Source organism: Sarcophilus harrisii, chromosome 2 (assembly GCF_902635505.1).
Source record: "Sarcophilus harrisii chromosome 2, mSarHar1.11, whole genome shotgun sequence".
Classification (NCBI taxonomy): domain Eukaryota; kingdom Metazoa; phylum Chordata; class Mammalia; order Dasyuromorphia; family Dasyuridae; genus Sarcophilus; species Sarcophilus harrisii.
This window is the reverse complement of record NC_045427.1, coordinates 338,475,305-338,483,260: the sequence shown is the minus strand read 5'-3', so window position 1 is coordinate 338,483,260 and position 7,956 is coordinate 338,475,305.

Genomic DNA, 7,956 nt, shown 5'->3' with positions numbered 1-7,956 from the left:
TGTGCCCTTCCCTTATTACTCTTTTTCCTTTTCCCTTTTCCTTTTCCACTTATTAATGAGGTGAGAGAAGATTCTCTGTAAAACAAATATGTCAATTATTTCCTCTTTGAGCCAACTCTGATGAGTGTAAGATTCACACAATGTTCCTCCCCCTCTCTAAGTTCCCTCAGATATGATAGGTTTCCTTTGCCTCATCGTCGCATGTAGTTTCCCTCTTTTTATCTTCCCTTTTCCTTTTTCTGACACTATCCCCTTTCCATTTCTACTTGCCTTTTTTATGTTATATCAGTAAAATCAAATTATACATGTGGTTTTTATGTATACCCACATCAGAAATACATTTCTCAAGAGTTCCTTTTACCTTTTTCTACTTCTCTTGAGTCCTATGGTTGGAAATCAAATTTTTTGTTTAAATCTGTTTTTTTCCTTAGAAACAAATGGAATTAATTCCTGTTTCATTAAATGCCATCTTCTTCCATGGGAAAAAATGCTCAGCTTACCTGAGTAGTTTATTCTTGGCTGCATTCCAAGTTCTTTTGTCTTTCGGAATATCAGATTCCAGGCTCTTTGATCCTTTAATGTTGAGGCAGCAAGATCTTGAGTGACCCTTATTGTAGCACCTCAGTATTTGAATTGTTTTTTCCTGGATGCTTGTAATATTTTTTCTTTAGTCTGAAAATTCTGAAATTTGGTCACAATATTCCTTGGAGTTTTTATTTTAGGGTCTTTTTCAGAAGGTGTTCAATGAATTCTTTCAATGCCTATTTTACCTTCTGGTTCTATTACTTCTGGGCAGTTTTCTTTGATGATTTCCTGTAAAATAGTATCTAGGCTCTTTTTTTCATCATAATTTTTGGGTAGTCCAATGCTTCTCAGGTTATCTCTCCTAGATCTATTTTCCAGGTCTGTTGTTTTTCCAAGTAAATATTTGACATTTTTTACCAATGTTTTATTTTTTTGGTTTTGCTTGACTGATTCTTGATGTCTCAATGAATCAGTAATTTCTAGTTGTTCAGTTCTGATTTTTAGTGAGTTATTTTTTTCATTAGCTTTTTTTACTTCTTTTTGTATATGTCCAATTGAGTTTTTAAGTGAGTTGTTTTGCTCTATGGGTTTTTTTCCATTTCACTAATTTTTTTTTTATACTGAGTTATTTTTACTTCTTAGGAGTTTTTTTACCTTTTCCAATTCACATTTCAGGAAGTTGTTGCTCTCTTGCATAGGTTCTCTTTCCTTTCCCCATTTTTCTTCTAGTTTTCTTTTAAGGTTTTTAATAGTCTCTTCTAGGAGAGTCTTTTGTGTTGGGGACCAACAATTGTCTGGAGACTGTCTTCTATTAGTCTCCTTGGGGTTGAAAAGCTGCTCTCTTTCTGTATAGAAGCTATTGATTATCCTTTTGATTCTTTTACTCATGTTTTAAAGCCTGTGGGGTCTGCCTTCAGGGCCAGGAGGTTACCAACTTCCTCTGCAGAGCAGTGATAGGTGTATGGACGGGTACCTGTCCTGCCAACCGGCTACAAAGAGCAATGAGGTACTGGAAAGAGCCCTGCTGTGCAGGTTAACGACTGCCCTATGCCTAGATGCTGAGCAGTGAAAGTTTCACTACCCCAAGCCAAATCCCACACTGGGGTTGTGGGTATTAGCGGTTGAGCAGTGAATAGCCCTGTAGGAATCAGAAGTGTTTCTGCCCTTCCAAGCACAGTCTGCTGAGGAAGTTCTATTGCCCCAGACTGAGCCCCACACTGTGCAGATTCCAGCCTGTCCTGGGCTGTCCCCCCCTGCTGTGCAGATTTGTACCTGCCCCCCGCAAAAGCCCTGCACTGCAGGATGTGGCTGCGGGTCTGCCTGAGTCACTTCTGGGTTTGGGTGGTTAAAGCCAGATCTTGTTAGGCTCTGGCATTTTTTAGAGTACCCTCTGTTTTAGGCTTTAATTTCTCTGCCAGTTTACTGCTTTGTAATCAAGGCAGAGCAGTTAGCCTATAGCAGAGTCATCCCTATAAATTCCCTAGCCACAGAGATCACCCCCACCCCTGGTCTGCTCAGGACACTAGTCTCTCCCTGCCTGTGCTGGTCTGTTCCTGGCCCCTCAGGACAAACCTTTCCTGGCGATCTTCCAGATTATCTTTGGCTGATAAATTGTGTGCTTCTAATATTCATGAATTTTAGCAGTCAAGCGCTATTTTTGAGACTGAATTTAATAGTTGGTTGTGAGGGGATGAGAGGAGCTTAGAAAGTTGCATGTGCCTTTTTGTAGTGGCTAGAAACTGGAAACTGAATGGATGTCCATCAGTTGGAGAATGGCTGAATAAATTGTGGTATATGAATATTATGGAATATTACTGTTCTGTAAGAAATGACCAACAGGATGATTTCAGAAAGGCCTGGAGAGACTTACACGAACTGATGCTGAGTGAAATGAGCAGGACCAGGAGATCATTATATACTTCAACAACAATAGTATATGATGACCAGTTCTGATGGACCTGGCCATCCTCAGCAACGAGATCAACCAAATCATTTCCAGTGGAGCAGTAATGAACTGAACCAGCTACGCCCAGAGAAAGAACTCTGGGAGATGACTAAAACCATTACATTGAATTCCCAATCCCTATATTTATGCCCACCTGCATTTTTGATTTCCTTCACAAGCTAATTGTACAATATTTCAGAGTCTGATTCTTTTTGTACAACAAAATAACGTTTTGGTCATGTATACTTATTGTGTATCTAGTTTATATTTTAATGTATTTAACATCTACTGGTCATCCTGCCATCTAGGGGAGGGGGGGGGTAAGAGGTGAAAAATTGGAACAAGAGGTTTGGCAATTGTTAATGCGGTAAAGTTACCCATGCATATAACCTGTAAATAAAAGGCTATTAAATAAATACATAAATAAATAAATAAAAGAAAAAAAAAAAAGAAAGTTGCATGTGACTTCTCCGCCATCTTGGCTACCACTTTCTGTCAAGATAGCTTGAGTGACTGCTCTTTGCTAGAAACCTTTCTGTTTCTCCTCTTTCCCCCTTCTCAAGCAATCATGTATGTACTTATCTCATTTCATGTTGTATCCTCCCACTAAAATGCAAGTACTTTGAAGGATTTTTATCCTCAGCACCCAATGCAGTACTTTGCATATTGTAAATTTTTAGTAAAGAACTTGGTATTTTGGATTGTAAACTCTCAGATCTATTTGTAAGATTGAGCTCCTTGTACTCCCTATTTTGTACTAGTGTCCTGGGATCTCTCTCAACTCTAACTCCTTGCCAACTAAGGTTATCTTTCCTGACCTTTGGTCCAAGTGCAAAAAAATTTCCTAGTTGTAATTTTGATATTTATTTAGCTTCAACCTCACACATAATTAGAGCCCTCTGCTAATATAGCCACTGTGCCAGCACAGTAGATAGAGTGCTGGACCTGCAGTCAGGAGGACTTATCTTCTTGAGTTCATATTTGGCCTAAGATATTATTAGCTGTGGGACCCTGAGCAATTCACTTAATACTGTTTTTCTCAGTTTCCTTATTTGTAAAATGAGCTGGAGGAGGAATTGGCAAACCACTGCAATATCTTTGCCTCCAAATGAGGTCATGAAAAGTCAAACCAAGTAACAACATGCAGAAATAGTAGATATTAATCTTGCTTTTATTATAGAAATTAAAATATATAAGGAAAATTTACACATACAGCTTCATATTTTTGACTGACATTTTAAAGTGTAAAGTATTTGAGACTTATTGAACAGTCATCCCTATAACATTTTTCAATTGATAATGAGAATTAATGATTGCTCTATTCTAGATAGCAAGACCAAACTACTTTTCTAGATCAGTTTAACTAACTTCTTGTTTAAGATGTTTTTTATTAGGTTACTATGTGTTACTTTGTCTAGGGCTTTCTCTCTTTGATTATAAAGTATAAACTCAATGCAATTGACAAACAATACTCTGTTAACTGATACCAACTTAGTTTTCTCTTTCACATGCTGAATTGATATTGTATGGTTCTGTGACAAACGTTCTTGTGGATGCTGTCAGTATTTATTACTAGAGAGTAATTTTGGGACAAAGACAAAACATGGGAAAGATTGGGAGACAGGGTGAGATCTTGAGGAAAGGTGAAGGGAACATGATTTTTCTTCCTTTTGGTTGTTCATGAGTCTGACTTAAAGAGAGACTGCTATTCACCATTGTATTTATTCAATGAAGTGGAGAAGAGAGAAGGGAGAAGAGAGTTCTGGTTGGCACAGTAAATCAATTGTATCTTGCAGCAGCAGAGGAATTGAATGGAGAAAGTAAAGATGGGACAGATACCTAAGGATGTCCAAATCAGAAAACTTGGGCTGAAGATAGAAACAAAGTATTATGGGGATGAGATAAACCAGCAACTAGAAGTAGAGATGGAACAGAACCAGAATGATCTTTGTTCACTGACTCACCACTAGTGAGGTTAGACTATGAGACCCAGTGACCCTTTTCCTTTCCCATATGCTGCCAGAAGGAAAGAGATTTGGTTGGAGATGATCAGACTTGACAGTTCCTTTATCATTTTTAACCTGATTGTGTTTTAATAACCTGTGTGAACACTAAGAACACTATGAGTCATATGAATGAAGTTAATCAACAGACAAAAATTTCTTAGATAATTATGGTGGTAGGATGAGGCAGATGGAAATTTCCATAATTACTATACTTAAGTTTCCTTTTTTTTTTTAACATTTAATCTTGTGGTGATAGAAAGTCAAGAAGCTTGAAGATGAGCATCTTTTGGGGAGCAAAAAGCTTACTAAAACTTTGGGGAAGTCAGCACATGCACAATAGATAAACTCTGAAACAACTGCTTGGTAAGTGCAACTGCCTGGTAGTCAAATTATATAATACACTTTGTGTAGTTAATTTACTAACTCAATGGTTAATTCATTAATTAATTGACTGATTTATTAAAGTGAGTGTGTTTTTTTTTGTAGACTTCGAGAAGGTAGGATACAAATTAGTAGTAGGTTGCTATTGTTAATGTATCACCTCAAGTTTCATCTCGAACAGCCACCTAGTCCATAATTAGCATACATGGGGTTTGTCATTTGAAATATTTGGATGTTTTTTCCTCTTTCTTGTAGCTGTTTTTAATAGTATTTGTCTTAGTGACATGAGTCATGATTGAAAAAGTTCACCCTGGGATTTCTTTATGATTCTGAATTTTGAGCACAATTTCATTATATACATGTTTTACAGTAAGGGTTAAAAAGCCTCTAGGAGCAAGGAATGCAGTTCAAGGCATATGGGAAGACCTGAGGGATGAGAGATATTGAGGCACAGGCAAGTTCTACATGGAGGTGGGGCATAGCCCCAAGAGGCGGTGTCTGACCCTAGGTACCATGTCTCCCTCCTTAGCGCTCTCAAAACCTAGAACATCTTTCTCCCTCTTCTCAGGCCAATCCCATTATGCCAGGTTCCTAGAGGACCTCCCCTTCCCCCGGATCCTCAGGGGGATATAAATATGTGGTATCTAAGAATAAAGTTCTCTTATCGCATAACCCCTACCTCCTGGTTGTCTGTCTCTGTGGGATCTGGGTTGGTGCCCAAAGACAGGTATACCTAAAAGCCATTATCTAGCTGCTTCCTAGGGAAAACTTGTTGGATCAAAGGGTGCCATTGTTGGAAGATGGCTTACTTTATGTCTAGAAGAAGGAATTTCTGTGATTATGCTAGAAGCAATATCCTAAGGTACTACACTGGGTTTGACAGTTTTTCCTTAAAGGTATAGAAATCATTCTCAAGATATAATTGGCTTAGGGAACTAAGGCTCCAGCTATTGATGTATCTTCCTAGTGGGCTAGGCACAGAAAAAGCCAAGATGGTAGAAGTCAGCAGCTCCTCACTCAGGCTTTAAACCAGAAGACAAAAGCAAGGAATTATGCCCAAGTGAATCAATGCTATGTTGTTGTTGACTATCCTTTTTCCCTCTGAACACCCTTTTCCTTCTATGGCTAAATAAACCTTTTGATGACTATTAGATGGATTATGACTGTCTCATCCTGTTTCAGTATGAAATGTGAATTTCCAAATTGGTTTGAGTCAGAGTTGGTCCATTACAAAAACCATACATCTTGGGATGACTATAAGAAAAAAAAATTGGTTCTTTGTTGGGGGGGCTTGGTTGATTTTTGACAAAACTCTAAATCAGAGGAGTTAGTCATGGATCCCTGTGGGCTGTTGTATTGACTTGAAATACCACAAATTAACATTCTCTTGTATTGTATTATATTTTTTGTTTATTTTGATAAATATTTTTCAATTACATTTTTTTTAGTTATTACTTGATCTAGATGTCTGCTTAGATTCTTTTCAAATTTTAATTTATGCAATTTGCATGATTTTTGAGGGATTACATCTGAATGTGTGCTCTATATAGCTTACTTCAAAGCCAGATAGACTAGAATTTGAGGTAGCTAGTGGTGCTATGGAAAGTATGCTGAGCTTGTATTCAGAAAGACCTAAGTTTAAATCCTGCCTTATACACTTACTAGCTATATGTGATATAACCTCTTTCAAACTCAGTAGGGGTGTAATGAAGATCAAATGACATAATATGTGTAAAATCCTTTAGACACCTTAAAGTACTATGTAAATGCTAATTATTAATACAGAACAAGATACTCATATAAATAAGAATAAAAGTTGTCTCTAACTACAAAAGTGTCCAGTTTAGTGGGAGTCCAAATAATAATCTATAATACTATAGGCATATGTATATTTTAAAGACCCATGATCAAACTGAAATCCATAGCAGCTTTGTTCTAATTCAAATCAGATTCCTTAGATTTTTTTTTTTTTTGGGGGGGGGGAGAAGTTATTCATCAAGATTCTAGGCAATGAGTTTCATGATTTATCAGCTTCATCAACTTCACCATCCTGTAAAAAAGGTATTATATGAAAGATTGAACAAAATAAAATTAACATTGCTAATATTCATTATTTAAAAAGCATTTGGCGTTTCCTCCAATATCTTCAGCAATAGACTAGGAGAATCTGGTCTTTCTTAGATTATAACTATCCAATAAGCAAGTTATGATATTCTCATCTCAGAATGGGTAGGATGATGAGATGAGACCATAGAAATCTTTCAGCTAAATAGGGGAATTCAAGGATAAGACTAGGAAATATTTTGATCCTCAAGGGTACTTTTAAAAGGAAATTTTAGAAATGAGGAAAAATAGGGCTACTTATACTCCACTTATCCTGAAATAATTTTCTAAAGCAGTAGTTGGTCACTTTTCTCTCACAACTTTTCTCTCTCCCTTTTACGTGTATATGTGAATCAGCTATTATTTGTTTTTCACAGTAAGTTTTAGCACCAGAAGCTTTATCTCTTATATAATTTGTAAGGCAAATCCAAGGGCTGAGGGCTAGGTCCCTAATTAGTTTGATAACAACATTAGAGATTATGAATAACATCAATAAAAAATAAATATTTCATATGAATAAACAGTCAATAATTTTGGAAAACCTTAAAAAATTCTTTTTCTAATGGTAAAATAATGGAGTATACTTCTGGTGGTAATCCAAACTCATATGATTTAAAATCTAAACTAATTTCCAAAGCCTATGAGGTACATGCTTCCAAATTAATTTCAACAATAAACTTTATATTGTAAAATTACACATATCCAATCTAATCTATCAAACATTTATTAAATATCTACTATATACAAGGCATTATGCTAGGCATTAGGGATGTAAAAACTAAAATAGTTCTTGCCCTCGAGAAGCTTACATTTATTAGGGGTATACATCTAAACAGATTAGTATACAATAATATGCCTTTTATTAAGCTAATATCACATCATCTATTGACTAAAATGACAGAATAAGAAGACCAAATTGGTACCTACAGTCATGATCAGAATTTTTTTTAATATGTAAACTTCACTATTCTTAGCAATTCAATTCTATTTAACAAA